We start from the raw sequence: 16495 nt of genomic DNA on the forward strand, positions 1-16495 counted from the left end.
CTTTGTCAAAGATTAGATGTCCATAGGTGTGGGGCCTCATTTCTGGGCTCTCAATTCTATTCCACTGGTCAGTGTGTCTATTCATGTTCCAGTACCAAGCAATTTTGATGACAATGGCCCTATAATACAGTTTGAAATCTGGGAGTGTGATGCCTCCGGTTCTGTTCTTTTTTCTCAAGATTGTTTTGGCAATTCTAGGTCTTTTCTGGTTCCAGATAAACATTTGTAGAATTTGTTCTATTCTCCTAAAAAATGTGGTTGGGATGTTGATGGGGATAGCATTAAATTTGTAGATGGCTCTGGGTAATATATTCATTTTGATGATGTTAATTCTTCCAACCCATGAACATGGAATATCTTTCCACTTCTTTGTGTCTTTTTCAATTTCTTTGAGTAGTGACTCATAATTTTCAGTAAAGACATTGATTTGTTGCCGGGATAGCCTGAGGGTACTTCTTCCCGAGCTAGTGCTCTCTGGGTTGGAGAGAACTCAACTGGAGCTGATCTAGGCTGCTGTGTGGGAGAGGGATCAGGAACTCGTGCTGCACCAACTTCCGCAGGAGATACACTCTGGAACTCTTGGAGCCGGAAAGCAATTTCCAAGTGTCTTTAATCAGAAGAGCAGCTGTTTTTATACTCTCCAAGTAGGGTGGAAACAGGATGTGATATAGAGAGGGTGGAGAGAAAAGTGACTGGTGAAAATCAGAGTGTGACAAAGAAGGGATCAGTGTGTGACAAGGAGGGGGTGGAGCAGGAGAGAATCCTATCATAGAACCACCAATGCCCTGGAGTGCTTTATGTAAAAGTGATTTATGTAAATAGACCAAAGCTTTGGATCAGTAAAATCCCTATATAGGCATATGGTTAAGCAGAAGCCAGGGGGAGATGGCAACTACCCAGCAATTTGTTATTATTGCTTCTGGTGGTGTGGGGCATTGAACCCGGGACTTCAGAGCCTCAGGTCTGAGAGTGTCTTTGCATCCCCATTCTGGTATCTAGCCCTGCCCCCTTTTCTAGTTTGGATGCCACTAGGTGGATTGCTGCCTCTCTGTACCAGCACTAGGAATCCAGGGTTGCTGGCAGCTCCTCACCCCAACACCTTCTCATTTGTTCTTTCCCTCTGAGTTTAAAGTGCACTGAGAAACTGCTAGGAAGAGGTGAGATAGAGACATGGAGAGAGGGACCCCACAGACCTGCCTCACCTTTCCTTCCGGTACAGGCTGGGAATGGGGCTCTATCCCTGGTTCTTGTGCACAGAGGTCTGGGAACTCCAGCGGGATCCTCACAGCCCAGCAGCACAGCAGAGCTGCTCAAATCACTGTCTCTCTCTCTCTCTCTCTCTATATATATATATATATATATTTTTTTTTTTTTCTTTTCTTTCTTTTTATTCCTCCAGGGTTATTGGTGGGGCTTGGTGCCTCCACTACAAATCCACTGCTCTAGGAGGTTATTATTTTTTTTTCTCCCTTTTGTTTCCCTGGTTGTTTTATTGTTGTAGTTATTTTTACTGTTGCTGATGCTGTTGTTGGATAGGACAGAGAGAAATGGAGAGAGGAGGGGAAGACAGAGAGGGGGAGAGAATGATAGACACCTGCAGACCTGCTTTACCACTTGCAAAGTGACCCCCCCATAGGTGGGGAGCGGGCGTGGGGGCTCGAACCAGGATCCTCACAGTGGTCCCTGCGCTTTGCGCCATGTGTGCTTAACCTGATGCACTACCATCCAGCCCCCTCAAATCGTTTGTTTTTTTTTTTCCCCTGTAAGAGTTGGGAGCAGTGCAGGAGACGGAATGGGACCGATGGCACAGAGGCAGGGGAACAAAGGCGGAGCTTCAGGGCCCTTCTGTCTCTGTGGTCATCCCACCAGGGAACCTGGCACCTCAGCCTCAAAAGCCGGGTGCTCTGCTCAGTGAACCCTGTCTCCTGCCGCTCTGTAGCCTACAGGAAGGAAGCTTCCAAGAACAGATCCTGTGAGCAGACTGCAAACACCCTGCCCAAAGCAACAACTAGTCCAGACCCAGGGGCAGTGCAGTGGGAGCAAGGCCCGCCCAGCAGGGGCCCTGCTGTGTTATGTCGCCGCCTTGTGGACACAGAGCAGAATGCACTTAGGAGACTAGACCCAACCAAAGGGCTGCAGTATTTCTCGGAATATTGTCTTCAATTTCTTTTCTTGACACAGGTCCAGGAAGAAGAGCAGACAGAGAAACACTAGAACACTGCTCAGCTCAAGATAATGGTGGTGCTGGGTGTTGAAACTGGGTTTTTGAGATCAAAGCCATAAAAGTCTTTGGCAGAACTTCTAGCATAGTTCCTAAGCACAAGGTCTTCTTAGTTTGATATTTTATTGTATTGTATATTTAGCTATGGAGAGAGAGAGAGAAAGAAATACGGAGATAATGGTGCTAACTAATAAGCTGTCTCCCAGCCCAAGGACTTCTTTTAAAATATTTTTTCACTTTCTTTACTTTTTAAATATCTTTAGTAACGAGAGATAGGTATAAAGGCAGAAAGAGGATGACTACTAGGCAGTCACTTCTACCCAAGCTCTCTTTATTTACTTACTATTTTATCAAAGTTTATTTTATGGTTATGTTTAGTGATGAGAGCTAGAGATACAGACAGATATAGAGAGAGGGTGGAGCAGATATCATAATGCTGATGCAAAGAGACCCTTCTACCTGAAGCTCTGAGCTTCCTGCAACACCATGACTCAGGGCTGAGCAAGGCTCTGGTAAAATTAAATAAATAAATAAACAAACAAATAAATAAAAGTGTGTGTGTTTCAGAGAGTGAGAGTTTGTTCATTCTCTCTGAGTTGAAAGTACACTAAGAAATTGAGAGGAAGGGGTGAGGTAGAGATGTGGAGAGAAAGAGAGACCCCCCCCCCTAACGACCTGCAGGGTCACCTCTCCTCCCCCTGCAGGGGTTGGGGAAGGAATGGGGCTCCATCCTGGCCCTTGTCCACCGAAGTCTGGGAACTCCAATGGTTTCCTCACAGCCCAGCAGCCCAGCACATGTGCTCAAATCGCTGTTTTTTCCTGGAAGGCGGTTGGAGCACTGCAGGAGAGGGAAGGGGACTGACCCATGGCACAGACACAGGGGGGAGCAAAGGCAGAGAACCAGGACTCTTCCGTCTCTGTGGACACCCCACCAGGCCAGGGAACCTGGCACCTCAGCCTTGAAAGCCCAGAGCTCTGCCCGGTGAACCCTGTCTCCTGCCTCTAGCTCCTGGGAAGGAAGCTCCCAAGAAGAAATCCTGTGAGCAGACTGCAAGCGCCCTGCCCAAAGCAACAACTAGTCCAGACCAAGGGGCAGTGCAGTGGGAGCAAGGCTGCCCAGCAGGGGCCTTGCTGTGGACACAGAGCTTTGTGGACACAGAGCAGAATGCACCTTAGGGGAGACTAGAGCCAACCTAAGGGCTCCCGTATTTCTCCAAATATTTTCTTCATTTGCTTTTCCTGACACAGATCCAGGGAGAAAAATACACAGAGAATACACCAGAACACTATCAGTTCAAGCTAAAGATGGTGTCAGGAATGAAACTGGGTTCTTGAAGCTACAGGCATGAAAGCCCTTGGTGGAAGAACTCTTTAATATAGCTCATAAGCAAAAGGTCTTTTTATTTTTAATATTTGTAATTTCTTTACAAATATAACATTATTATATTTAGCTATGGAGAGACAAATTGTGTGTGAGAGAGAGACACACAGAGAGAGGCAGAGAGAATGCTGCTACTTATGAAACTGTCTCACAGCCAAGGAATTAAAAAAAATTTTTTACATTTATTTATTTATGCATTTATTTTCCCTTTTGTTGCCCTTGTTGTTTATCGCTGTTGTTGTTATTGCTGTCATCGTTGTTGGATAGGATAGAGAGAAATGGAAAGAGGAGGGGAAGACAGAGAGGGGGAGAGAGACACCTGCGGACCTGCTTCACCACCTGTGAAGCGACTCCCCTGCAGGTGGGGAGCAGGGGGTTCGAACCGGGATCCTTATGCCGATCTTTGTGCTTTGCGCCACCTGCGCTTAACCCGCTGAGCTACGCCCGACTCCCAGGAATTTCTTTTAAAATAATTTTACTTTACTTTGTTACTATTTTGAGTAATGAGATGGTTTTAAAGAAATATGGTAACTACTAGGCAGTCACTTTCACCCAAGTGCTCCTTTTATTTATTTATTTTTCATATTTTATATTATTCTGATGTTTATTAATGAAAGCTAGAGGTACAGAAAGAGTGAGATGGGCAAGTGTAAAATTAGAATGCTGATGCAGAGAGTCTCTCATACCTGGAGTTCTCTGGGTCCTGACTCACTATGACACAGGGATGAGCAGGCTATGGTGAAAAAATGAATGAATGAATGAATAAAATAAATAAATAACTCAGAGAGTGAGAGCAGAGCACTGCTCAGCTCAGACTTATGCTGGAGAGCAAGGCATTCAGCCTGAAGCCTTGAAACTTCAGGCATGAAAGCTTTGGACATAACCATTGAGCTATCTGCCTGGCCCCCAAGGGCTTCTTTCAGCAGGAGCCCACAGACTGTTGATTCGGGCCCAGAATGGAGCAGCCTCAATGCAGGGCAGTGATGTTTACACCTGAGAGCCCCAGTTCCATGCAGTGCCCTTCCCAGCCCTAACTGCTGTGACTTCCTCTCTTCACTTACTTGGTTAAGTACATAAATCTGTTCACCCCCCTGTAGAAAAGAGTGACTTGCTGTGCAGCATGGCAAATGCAAACGCTCTGCTCCTTGGCCATAGAGGAGACTCACTTCCCCCCTCCAGCCCTTGTAGTGGGCAAAACTCTGCTCCTGCTCTACGGACTTGGCATTTTCCTGGTAGTTAGCAACTGGCAAAGATTCTGATGACACTATTAAGAAGAAAAAAAGTAAAATCCATTATAGTGGGAACACCATTATGTTAAGAAAAGACATATGTGTTTAATTAATGAATGTTAAGGTGTCACCAATGTGTCCTGGAGCTCAGCTTCCCCAGAGACCCATCCTACTAGGGAAAGAGAGAGGCAGACTGGGAGTGTGGACCGACCAGTCAACGCCCATGTTCAGCGAGGAAGCAATTACAGAAGCCAGACCTTCTACCTTCTGCAACCCTCAATGACCCTGGGTCCATGCTCCCAGAGGGATAGAGAATGGGAAAGCTATCGGGGGAGGGGGTGGGATATGGAGATTGGGCGGTGGCAATTGTGTGGAGTTGTACCCCTCCTACCCTATGGTTTTGTTAATTAGTCCTTTCTTAAATAAAAAAAAATAAAATAAAAAAAATGAATGTTAAGGTGTCTATGTAATTTTTAAAATGATTTTTTAAAATATTTATTTTCCCTTTTGTTGCCCTTGTTTTTCATTGTTGTTGTAGTTATTGTTGTTATTATTGATGTCGTCGTTGTTGGATAGGATAGAGAGAAATAGAGAGAGGAGGAGAAGACAGAGAGGGAGAGAGAAAGATAGACACCTGCAGACCTGCTTCACTGCCTGTGAAGCGACTCCCCTGCAGGTGGGGAGCCGGGGCTGGAACCGGGATGCCTATGCCGGTCCTTGCATTTTGTGCCACATGTGCTTAACCTTCTGCGCTACTGCCCGACTCCCAGTCTGTATTTTTTAAGCAATTTGTATTAAGTCCAGAGAGAGGAAAGAGAGAAGCCGACCATCACTCTGGCATGTGTGCTGCCTGGGATTGAATTCAAGATGTCATAATTTTAAATCCAGTGCTCCAGTCACTGTGCTGCTTTCTGGACTGCTGCTGGTGCTCAAAGTATCTCAGAAAGCACCCACAAGGCTCTAAATACCATTGCCTTGGGGATAGCTGAGTGGTATACGACGCCTGGCTTTCTCTCTCTCTCTCTCTCACACACACACACACACACAATAAAATAAAATAATAAGTAAATCTAGTTAAATACTAAGAAAATTCCATTGCCCCTGAGAAAGAAATGGGAGATTTCAGATGGGGCTGGGAGACTTTGCCTTCCTTTTTCTGAGGCTCCTCTTCTCTGGAATCGCCTTTCTGGTCAAGAAGATCAGGACCTAAAGAGATCTCTTGAGCAGAAGTTCCCCAGGCTTGCCTGCATGCAGCCATCTTGGCTCAGTGCTCAGGGATGGGAGACCTTGCTCTCTCTTTCCTGTGTGATCTTGGACAAGATATGTGGCTTCTTTGAATTTCATTAAATGAGAGCTTGGCAGCTGGTGAGGTGACTCAGCAGGGAGAGCACAGGACTTGCAGGGGCGAGGGCTCTAGTTCTATCCCTGGCACCACGTATGCCAGAGTGATGCTCTAGCTCTCTCTCCCTCTTGTGAATTAATAAGTCTTTTTATTTATAATTATTTTAAAAAGATTTTATTTATTTATTAATATGGGGTCAGAGCATTACTCAGAGGGAGCCCAGTCAGTGCCCTATGTGGGGGCAGGTGCTGTGCCCTGTGCAGCAGGACTCCTGGCAGAGGGTGTCTGCGTGGCCCTGCACACCTTGCATCCCGTCACGTCCTTGAGCTTCCACAGGTGATGGGAATAATGAGCAAACGGAGGGGCCGCCTGTTGACCAGCTGCAGGGAAACCTCTCTGACTTGTCCTGAGTGTCTTGTCCTCTCAGGAGGGCTCTCCGTGGGACTGTACGCCAAGTGCATGTCTTCTCATCCCTCCCCCAGCTCTCTCCAAACTGGGACATGTCAGAGTCATCTCCAAAACAGAAAATATGGCTGACCAATTCCTCAGTCTACTGGGAGCGTTTTCTTCACCTCTTCATCTTCTCATTTGAAATGCTTTGCACCTGATCTCATGGTGAGAGACCTGACCGGGGAGAGTCTAGGCAGGTGTGGTTCCTTCCACTTCATAGATTGGGTGAGGGGGGCTATAGTCACAGGCTTAGTGCAGCCCCCACACTCACCATTACTTACCCAGGGCCCCCAGACCATGGCTCTTTGCAACAGCAAACAGTCCAAGACCCTTCTTCAAGAGCAGAGCTGAGGACACCCTCACTTGAAGACCAGCTGGAAGAGCTCTCCTCCGAGTCTGAACACACCCTCCAGGTGTTCGCACAGAGTCTGTAATTCCCCACCTTGTAATAAGGGTGTGTGTGTGTGTGTGTGTGTGTCAGTGTCTCTCTTGGAGTCCCAGCTCCTTGTCAGACAGCAGAGCGTTTGCTCTGTGGCCTGGATTCCAGTTGAGTCTGACTGAGGATCTGAACAGGAAATGAGTCTCTTGGTTTGTGTTTGTGTGAGGGCTAGGGGAGGAGGGATGGCGTATCTGAAGACAGCACCACCGTTGTTTCCAGAATGCGTAGAGGACAGTTGGGGGAAGTGGCTTACATTTTTCTGTGTCTCACAAAGGGCAGTTCGACCCATGTGCTGACATGCAGTGCAGGCAGACTCTGTGAGTGGGGTTTCCTGTGGCAAGTGGTTTTGCTGGTGAAGAGGATATCTTCTCTGACATTCAGGGCTGTGTCCTTGCAGGTGTGGAAGCAGGTGGGGGCTTGACAAGGAGACAACGGGGCTGACCCAGGTCACTTAGAGGGCTGGGCCGTGAGTCCCTTCTACTTACAGACTGTTAGCAGGAGATGGTGCAGTGGTTATGGGACATTCCTGGGAGCAAAGTCTTCAGTGAGTAGCAAACGAGAGAGGACACAGTGGTGAAGACTGTAGGTGTCCAAATCCTGGGTCACATGCTTATAAAAAGGTTACCACAGTGAGGTCCTCTGTCGCCTCACCCCCATCCCCACCCCCAAGACTCTGTTTCCTCGTCTATAGAGGCTCATGACAAATGCTTCCTTTCTGGCACGTTTTGTAGTCAGAGCTAGAGCACAGAGCACCAGGGTGGGCACTGGGAAAGCACCCATTTCTGTTGGCATTTTGTATACCTGAATCTGTGTTCATAGCTGTGTACACCTTGTCGTCACTTGATGATAGGGACACGGAGATCCACTGTCGACCAAAATCACCAAGTTCCGAGGTAGCACCCATAGAACTTCAGGTCTGGGCCTGTCCTCCAGGGGACTATTCAGAACAAGCCAGTTCTTAGCACAGGAGGCAGCAGGTTCTACAGAGACAGGGAATCTTCTTGCATATTGATTGAAGACTTTCCTGGCTCCAGAGCCCTGAGGAATACAAGTTAGGCTTTCAAGGTAAAAGAAGTTGTACTGGGTCATTGCAGGACAGTGCCCATTGCTGATTCAGTCACGGCACTATTCCTCACAAGCGAAGTTCTCAGGTGTAGTCTTTGCAGCCCAGTGCCAGGCTGTCTCTGGGAGCAGAACAGTGTCCAGAGGACCAACACGCTGTTCGCTACTTGTCCCGGCTCCCTGCTCAGGACTCTGGATCTAGAGGCCCCAGCAAGTCAGCTGTGCCCTTCCTCCTCTCTTTTATATTTCTGGGTGGTCTACACTGCCACACTTTGCATGCAGTTCTTCTTCTCAAAAGATGTCCCCTGTGTTCCGGGACGTGGCAGAGTGGATGGGGCTTTGGTCTCTCAAGCATGAGGTCCCAAGTTCAGTCCCTGGAAGCACGTGTATGAGAGTGATGTCTGGTTCTCTCTCTCTCTCTCTCCTATCATTTCTCATGAATAAATAAATAAAATCTTAAAAAAAAAAAAAGATGTTCTCATATTAGAAGTGTTAGAGAGAGACCACCGCAGCAGTCAGGCAAATGAGCAACAGGGATTGGACCTGGAACCTCAGACAGGTGCAACTCCCTTTCCACCACCGAACTACCTGCCCAACTACTCCAGTTCTTTGCCATGAATTTACAAGTCTATTTAATAATAGCTAGAAATACCTTTCAAATGGATGCCGTCTCTTTTGTGGTGTATTCTACTCCATGACCTCACGGGGGAGACATAACACCACAACAAGCATCCTAAGCCTTAGCGGGTGATGGAATTCCCGGCTCCTTGCTCAAATGTGCATTTGTTTACTCAGCAGTGAAGTCAACTGAACAGAACTTCTTTCTTTTTTTCTTTCTTTCTTTCTTTCTTTCTTTCTTTCTTTCTTTCTTTCTTTCTTTCTTTCTTTCTTTCTTTCTCTCTTTCTTTCTCTCTTTCTTTCTCTCTTTCTCTCTCTCTCTCTCTCTCTCTCTTTCTTTCTTTCTTTCTTTCGCCACCAAGGTTATCAGTGGGGCTCGGTGCCTGCACAAAAAATTCACATCTCGGGAGTCGGGCTGTAGCTCAATGGGTTAAGCGCAGGTGGTGCAAAGCACAAGGGCGGCATAAGGATCCCGGTTTGAGCCCCCCGGCTCCCCACCTGCAGGGGAGTCGCTTCACAGGCGGTGAAGCTGGTCTGCAGGTGTCTATCTTTCTCTCCCCCCTCTCTGTCTTCCCCTCCTCTCTCCATTTCTCTCTGTCCTATCCAACAACGACAACATCAATAACTACAACAATAAAGACAACAAGGGGCAACAAAAAGGAATAAATAAATAAATAAATATTTTTTAAAAATTCACATCTCCCAGTAGCCATTATTCTTTTTTTTATTTAAAAATTTTATTTTATGGGAGTCGGGCGGTAGCGCAGCGGGTTAAGCGCAGGTGGCGCTAAGCACAAGGACCAGCGGAAGGATCCCGGTTCGAGCCCCCGGCTCCCCACCTGCAGGAGAGTCACTTCACAGGTGGTGAAACAGGTCTGCAGGTGTCTGTCTTTCTCTCCCCCTCTCTGTCTTCCCCTCCTCTCTCCATTTCTCTCTGTCCTATCCAACAACAATGACATCAATAATAACTATAACAACAAGGGCAACAAAATAAATAAATAATTAATTAAATTTAAAAAAAGAAAAAAGAAAAATTTTATTTTATTATGATATTTTAATTGATAGGACAAATAGAAATTGAGGAGGGGAGGGGGAGATGGACGTGGAGAGAGATAAAGGGACACCTGCAGACCTGCTTCACCACTTATGAAGCTTCCCCCTGCATCCCTGCAGGTGAGGAGGGGTGTTGAACCTGGGTCCTCACACGTGATAATGTGTGCTCTTAACCCACGCTGCCACTATCTGGCCCCCTAGAGCTTCTCTCTTTTTACAATTTTTAATATTTTATTTTATTGTCTCCAGGGTTACTGCTGGGGCTCCTGCTGGCTATGACTCCACTACGACTCCACTGCTCCTGGAGGCCATTTTTCTCCATTTTACTAGATGAGACAGAGAGAAATAGAGAGAAGAGGGGGAGATAGAGAGGGAGAGAGACAGAGACACTTGCAGAGCTGCTTCACCGCTTGTGAAGCAACCCCCATGTCAGAGGCTTGACCCAGGATCCTTCTGTGGGTCACTGTGCATTGCACTATGTGTGTTTGGCCATTGTCTGGCCCCCTTTACTTTTCTTTCTTTCTTTCTTTCTTTTTGCCTCCAGGGTTATCGCTGGGGCTCGGTGCCATCACTACGAATCCACTGCTCCTGGAGGCTATTTTTCCCATTTTCATTGCCCTTGTGATTGTTATTGTTGTTATAGCTGTTGTTGGATAGGACAGAGAGAAATGGAGAGAGGAGGGAAGACAGAGAGGAGGAGAGAAAGATAGACACCTGCAGACCTGCTTCACCACTTGTGAAGAGACGCCCCCTGCAGATGGGGAGGCGGGGGCTCAAACCAGGATCCTTGCGCAGGTCCTTGCACTTTGTACCACCTGCGCTTAACCTGCTGCACCACCGCCCAACCCCCATGTGCAGCCTCCTTTAAAGTGTTTCTTTTTTTGGTTAGGTAGTTTGTTTTTTTGTTTTGTTTTTGTGTCTTTCCCAGGGGGTGAGCCTCTGGTTTCTGGTGAGACTGGGGTAGGAACTTAAAAGCTCTGGTGCCCGAGGCGTGAGGGGCTTAGTGCAGGGCCACCCAGAGTCAAGCTGCCTGCCCGGAACTTCCTTCAAACCTTCCTTTATTCTGGAACTTGTAGTGCTGGGTGAGACAGCTCCACGAGGCAGAGCACAGAGCTTGTCTGCCTGGGGCTCCAGCTTGCACACCTCTGTCACCCCAGTTACTGCAGGGGTGCTCTGACATCTCTTTGTGTCTCTTGTAAGTCTTTGGCTCTCTCCTCAGATTAAGTAAACATGTCTTCAATAAAAAAAAATGAACCAGAAAACATGTGAAGGATCCTGATTAGGAGTTGTTTGGGTTTTAATAAATTTAATAAAGTGTTTTTTTAAAATTTTTGTTATTGATGTCATTATAGGATAGGACGGAGAGAAATGGAGAGAGGAGGGGAAGACAGAGAGGGGGAGAGAAAGATAGACACCTACAGACCTGCTTCACTGCTTGTGAAGAGACTCCCCTGTAGGTGGGTAGTCGGGACTGGAACAGGGATCCTTGCGCAGGTCCTTGCGCTTCAGGCCACGTGCACTTAACCTGCTGTGCTACTGCCCGACTCCCTAATAAAGTGTTTTCAAATGAAGAACTTCTCCTCCCTGGACCACCACCCCACATTCTCACACTGTCTCCACCCCAGAGGATGCCAGGTCTGGATGGAATGGGCTTCACCTGCTGTGGTTGATCCCACACTCCCAGAATCTCCTGGGGCAGGGGTGGGATGATGTTACTGTGCCACAGTGTCTGCTGACTGTCATTTATTTCCCCCACCACTAATGGTTCCATCACAGTTGCTTTGTTAATTAATGCACTGATATATTTTTAATATTCTATTATTTATCTATTCTCTTTTGTTGCCCTTGTTTTATTGTTGTAGTTATTGATGACATTGTTATTGGATAGGACAGAGATAAATGGGAAGAGGAGGGGAAGACAGGAGGAGAGAAAGATAGACACCTGCAGACCTGCTTCACCACCTGTGAAGCGACTCCCCTGCAGGTGGGGAGCTGGGGGCTCGAACCGGGATCCTTACACTGGTCCTTGCACTTTGCGCCACCTGCGCTTAACCTAATGTGCTAACGCCCGACTCCCCTGCATTGATATTTTTAGAGAGAGAGGCACAGAGAAAGAGTGGAAGAGACCCTAGGACCAAAGCTTCCTCCAGCCAAGTGGAGGCCAGCCTCAAGCCTGGGTCATGCACACAGCAAAGCAGTGCGCTAACAAGTGCGCTATCTCACTGTTCCACACGGTTGTTTTCAAATGAAGTTTCTCGTTCATTTACTCATCGTTAATGAATGCACTGAGGAGCTGACAGAACAGTTCACTTGGATTGCGTGCAGCTTTGTGCATGTGCGGCCCAGGCAGCAGCCAGCACCCACTATACTGACCAGACCTTTGTGCTGCAGTCTCTATCTCTATCTTTTCCTTTGTTTCTATCTGAGAAAGTCGTCCCAGAGCACTGACAGCCTTGGAACTACCAAAAAAAAAAAAGTGGATTTTACACTTTTTTCTAGTCAAGTGAATTCAATAGCATGTGCACAAAGTGGCAGTAAAACGCCTTGAATTGAAAAACAAGATCAGAGACAAACAAACAAACAAACAAAAAACACAAGTAGAACCTGAAATGAAATTGGTGTATTGCACCAAAGTAAAAGACTCTGGGGTGTGGGTGGGTGGGGAGAATATAGGTCCAAGAAGGATGACAGAGGACCTATTGGGGGTTGTATTGTTAAATGGGAAACTGGGGAATGTTATGCATGTACAAACTATTGTATTTACTGTTGAATGTAAAACATTAATTCCCCAATAAAGAAATTTTAAAAAAAGCCTTGAATTGAGTTTCTTCTGAGCATTTGGAGGACTGTTGAGGACAGAGGAGGTTTTTTTTTTTTTTTTTTTTGTAAAAAATTTTATTTATAAAATGGAAACACTGGGAGTCCGGCGGTAGCGCAGCGGGTTAAGTGCATGTGGAGCAAAGCACAAGAACCAGCGTAAGGATCCTGGTTCAAGCCCCTGGCTCCCCACCTGTAGGGGAATCGCTTCACAAGCGGTGAAGCCAGTCTGCAGGTGTCTTTCTCTCCCCCCTCTTTCTCTCCCCCCCATTTCTCTCTGTCCTATCCAACAACGATGACAACAATAACTACAACAATAAAACAACAAGGGCAACAAAAGGGAATAAATAAATAAATATTAAAAAAATAAATGTTTAAAAAAAATGGAAACACTGACACTACCATAGGATAAGAGTGGTACACAATTCCCACCACCAGATAGCTTTCCTATTCTTTATCCCACTGGGAGTATGGACCCAGAGTCATTATGGGGTGCAGAAGGTGGAAGGCCTGTCTTCTGCAGTTGCTTCCCTGCTGAACATGGGCGTTGGCAGGTCGATCCATACTCCAGCCTGTCTCATTCCCAAATGGGGCAGGGCTCTGGGGAAGCAGGGCTCCAGGACACATTGGTGGGGTTGTCTGCCCAGGGAAATCCGGTTGGCATCATGGTACCATCTGGAACCTGGTGGCTGAAAAAGAGGTAAGATCGAAAGCAGAACAAATTGTTGACTAATCATGAACCTAAAGGCTGGAATATTGCAGGTGAAGATTAGGGGTCTCTGTTTTGGAAATAGTAGGTTTATTTTAGGTATATTCCAAAGGGCCCATGACTTTACTAAATTTTTGCCTGAGCCTGACATCTGATATGCAGGTGGACCCAAGTTATTGTCTGGGGAGGAGATGTCATGGCTGGAAAAAGGGCTAGAAAGCTGGATCAGGGAAGAAAGTAGCCCCCAAATATAGGAAAATACATAAATATTGTTGATTGTAAACCACATAGATTTGATCTGCGGCCCATATTCAGCACAGAAGCCTATGTAACCTCTGCATCCCTCTAGGTCTGAGCTCACATTCTGTGGTCAAGAGTAGAGACGTTCTAAGCTGCACCAATTTCAGGAGGAGAGAATCAACATTGCTGTGGCTCACGGGGTGGGGGGTTGAATTCTGGACCTCACACATGCAAGCCTAGCACCACCCCCTTTCTGGCACTGCTGCCTCCAGTGACCTTTTGTAAAGATGTTAGGGTTCATATACCAGCTGTTACAGTGTCCAACAGGTAGCTCACTCGGATAGTCGACCACAATGGAGGTGGACAAGCAGCCAAGGAACAGCAGGACTGGGGAGCCATGCTCAGTGCAGTCAGAATGTGGGTCCTCCTGGGTGCCCAGCGAAGGGTCCCCTGACGCTTGGCCTTGGGCTGAGAGCCCAGGCTCCCCTGTGAAGCCTCCCATGGGGCTGAGCAGAGGGGGGCTGCGGGCCCCGGGGGCCAGCTGAGAAGGTGGTATCCATAGGAGCTGGGACCAAAGCTGGGGTTCCAGGACATTGGAGCCCCCAGGGCACCTGGGCTCAGCTGGTCTTCAAATGCCAAGATCTTGGCTTCCTGGATGATAGAAGCAAGTTGAGCTGCAATCTGGGGATTCTTATCAGAGGAGGAGAAGACGTCAGAGATAAACCGTTCAAGCAGGTTCATGCATTCATGGAAGAGGGGCAGGTGCTCTGGGTATAAGCTGAGGTTTGAGGGGTCCACAGTATAGGCGGACGCTGGGGCCGCAGGGTGCACTGAGATCTCGGATCCTCTAGGAGTGGGGCCGGGGGCTGGGGCTCTGTGGGGCCATGATCTCTGTAGGTTGGCTGGGCCTACAGGGGCAGGTGGGAGGGGCGAGGCCCCAGGGCTGCAGAAAGCAGGGACCACTGGACCTGGCAGGGCCACAGGAGTTGGGGCCAAGGACAGGTGGATGGGCTGAGAGCCCTGCACCCCCTGAGGTTGTCTTGGGGATTTGTTATTTGCAAAGCTGGAGAGCTTGGCCTGCTGGTTCTTATACCAAACCCTCACGGCATTCTCCTCCAGGGCCTGCCGCTCCTGGGCCTTTGGGTACTGGTTCTGCTCAAAGTGCTTCCAGAGCTTCTGCTGCTCCTCTGTGAATACTCTGTGCTCCTGCTGCTTCTGATTCGGGGTGCTTGTACCACATGGGGGCCTCTCCAGAGACACGGCAGCATACATCCTGGCTCCTGCTCTTCCCAGCTCCACTCCAGAGGAGGTTTTATATACAGTGAATTTGAACATGTGAATTATTCACAAAGCAGTTCTGTTCCCTGAGATGTGTTCAGCAAATTGACTTTAAAAATACTGATTCTTTTAAGTTATCTTTATTTGTTTATTGGCTAGAGACAGCCAGAAATCAAGAGGGAAGGGAGTGATAGAGAGGGAGAGACACAGAGAGACCCCTGCAGCCCTGCTTCACCACTTGTGAGGCTTTCCCCCTGCAGGTGGGTGTTGAGGGCTTGAACCTGGGTCTTTGTACATTGTAACGTGTGTGCTCAACCAGGTGCGCTACAACCTGGCCCCCAAATGGTGAATCTTTACTGTATCTCTGGAATCCGGCATTTGCAGAATTCTACAGATCATGGCCAATGCCTTTTCATTTTCTCTAAATATTTTTTATTTTCACATTTATTTATTTTCCCTTTTGTTGCCCTTGCTTTTTATTGTTGTTGTAGTTATTATTGCTTTTGTTGTTGATGTCGTCGTTGTTGGATAGGAAAGAGAGAAATGGAGAGAGGAGGGGAAGACAGGGGGAGAGAAACATAGACACCTGCAGACCTGCTTCACCGCCCGTGAAGTGACTCCCCTGCAGGTGGGGAGCCGGAGGCTCAAACCGGGATCCTTACCAACTCCTGCCTTTTAATTTTTAATAAGGTATGAGCCCAGCACACAGTACAGCCCACATATCGCCATGGGTGAGGATCAGGGTCCAAGTCCCAGGCCAAGACTAGCTTCTGGAGTGGTGGAGCAGAGCTGCATATCTCTCTCTCTCTCTCCCTCCCTCCCTTCCTCCTGCTCCACCTCCTCCCTGTCTCTAGCAAAGAGAAAAAAAAAAAAAAACTACTTGGGGTGGTGTATTCATTGTGCAGACTCGACCCCAGTGATAGTCCTGATGGAAAAAAGAAAAAAAAATAAAGTAAGAATGCTAGTGAGAGAAGGAGGAAGAGAGAGATGGAGGTAGAATGACAGAGAGACACACAGTGGGGGCAGTTGGGGAGCTGGGGGCAGGGGGCAAGGGAGGGGGGCATCCTGGGGAGGGGGCTGGACTGAAGAGTGGATGAAGCTGGAGGCAGGCAGGTCCCAAGAGCCAGAGAATGTCTGACAGGTCTGGACACCTGGACCCACCCACTCTATAGCGGCTGCAGCGGCCAGATCAGCAGCCCTGGCTTGCATAGGTCAAGGGCCCCCGTGAGTCCCCTCAGAGGAGGAGGAGGGGGCCAGCTGTCAGCAGTCAACCTGGTCAACCCTGGCCTCCGCTGCAGAGGCCTGTGTCCAGGTGGCCGCCCACAAAACCCAGGGTAGCTCAGGGCGCCCAGGGAGCTTCGTATCTGAAGTTCTGAGGCTCCCACAGCTACATGATGCAGAGTTGCTCCAAGCTTTGGTTAAAAAAAAAAGAAAAAGGAAGGGAGGAAGAAAAGAAAATGAAAGAAAACTTCCAGATTGAGGCCGCACCACTGCTCAGATCAGACTTACGCTGGAGAGCTGGGAATGGAACCTCAAGCCTTGGGACATCAAGCATAGAGCCGTTGATCACCATTATGCTATTTGGGATGCATTGGATCGACCTTCTCGTGGTGCATCCCGTGAGCACCCATTCATTGGGGAAACTGACGATCCTTC

The sequence above is a fragment of the Erinaceus europaeus genome, chromosome 17 (genome assembly GCF_950295315.1).
Source record: "Erinaceus europaeus chromosome 17, mEriEur2.1, whole genome shotgun sequence".
Lineage (NCBI taxonomy): Eukaryota > Metazoa > Chordata > Mammalia > Eulipotyphla > Erinaceidae > Erinaceus > Erinaceus europaeus.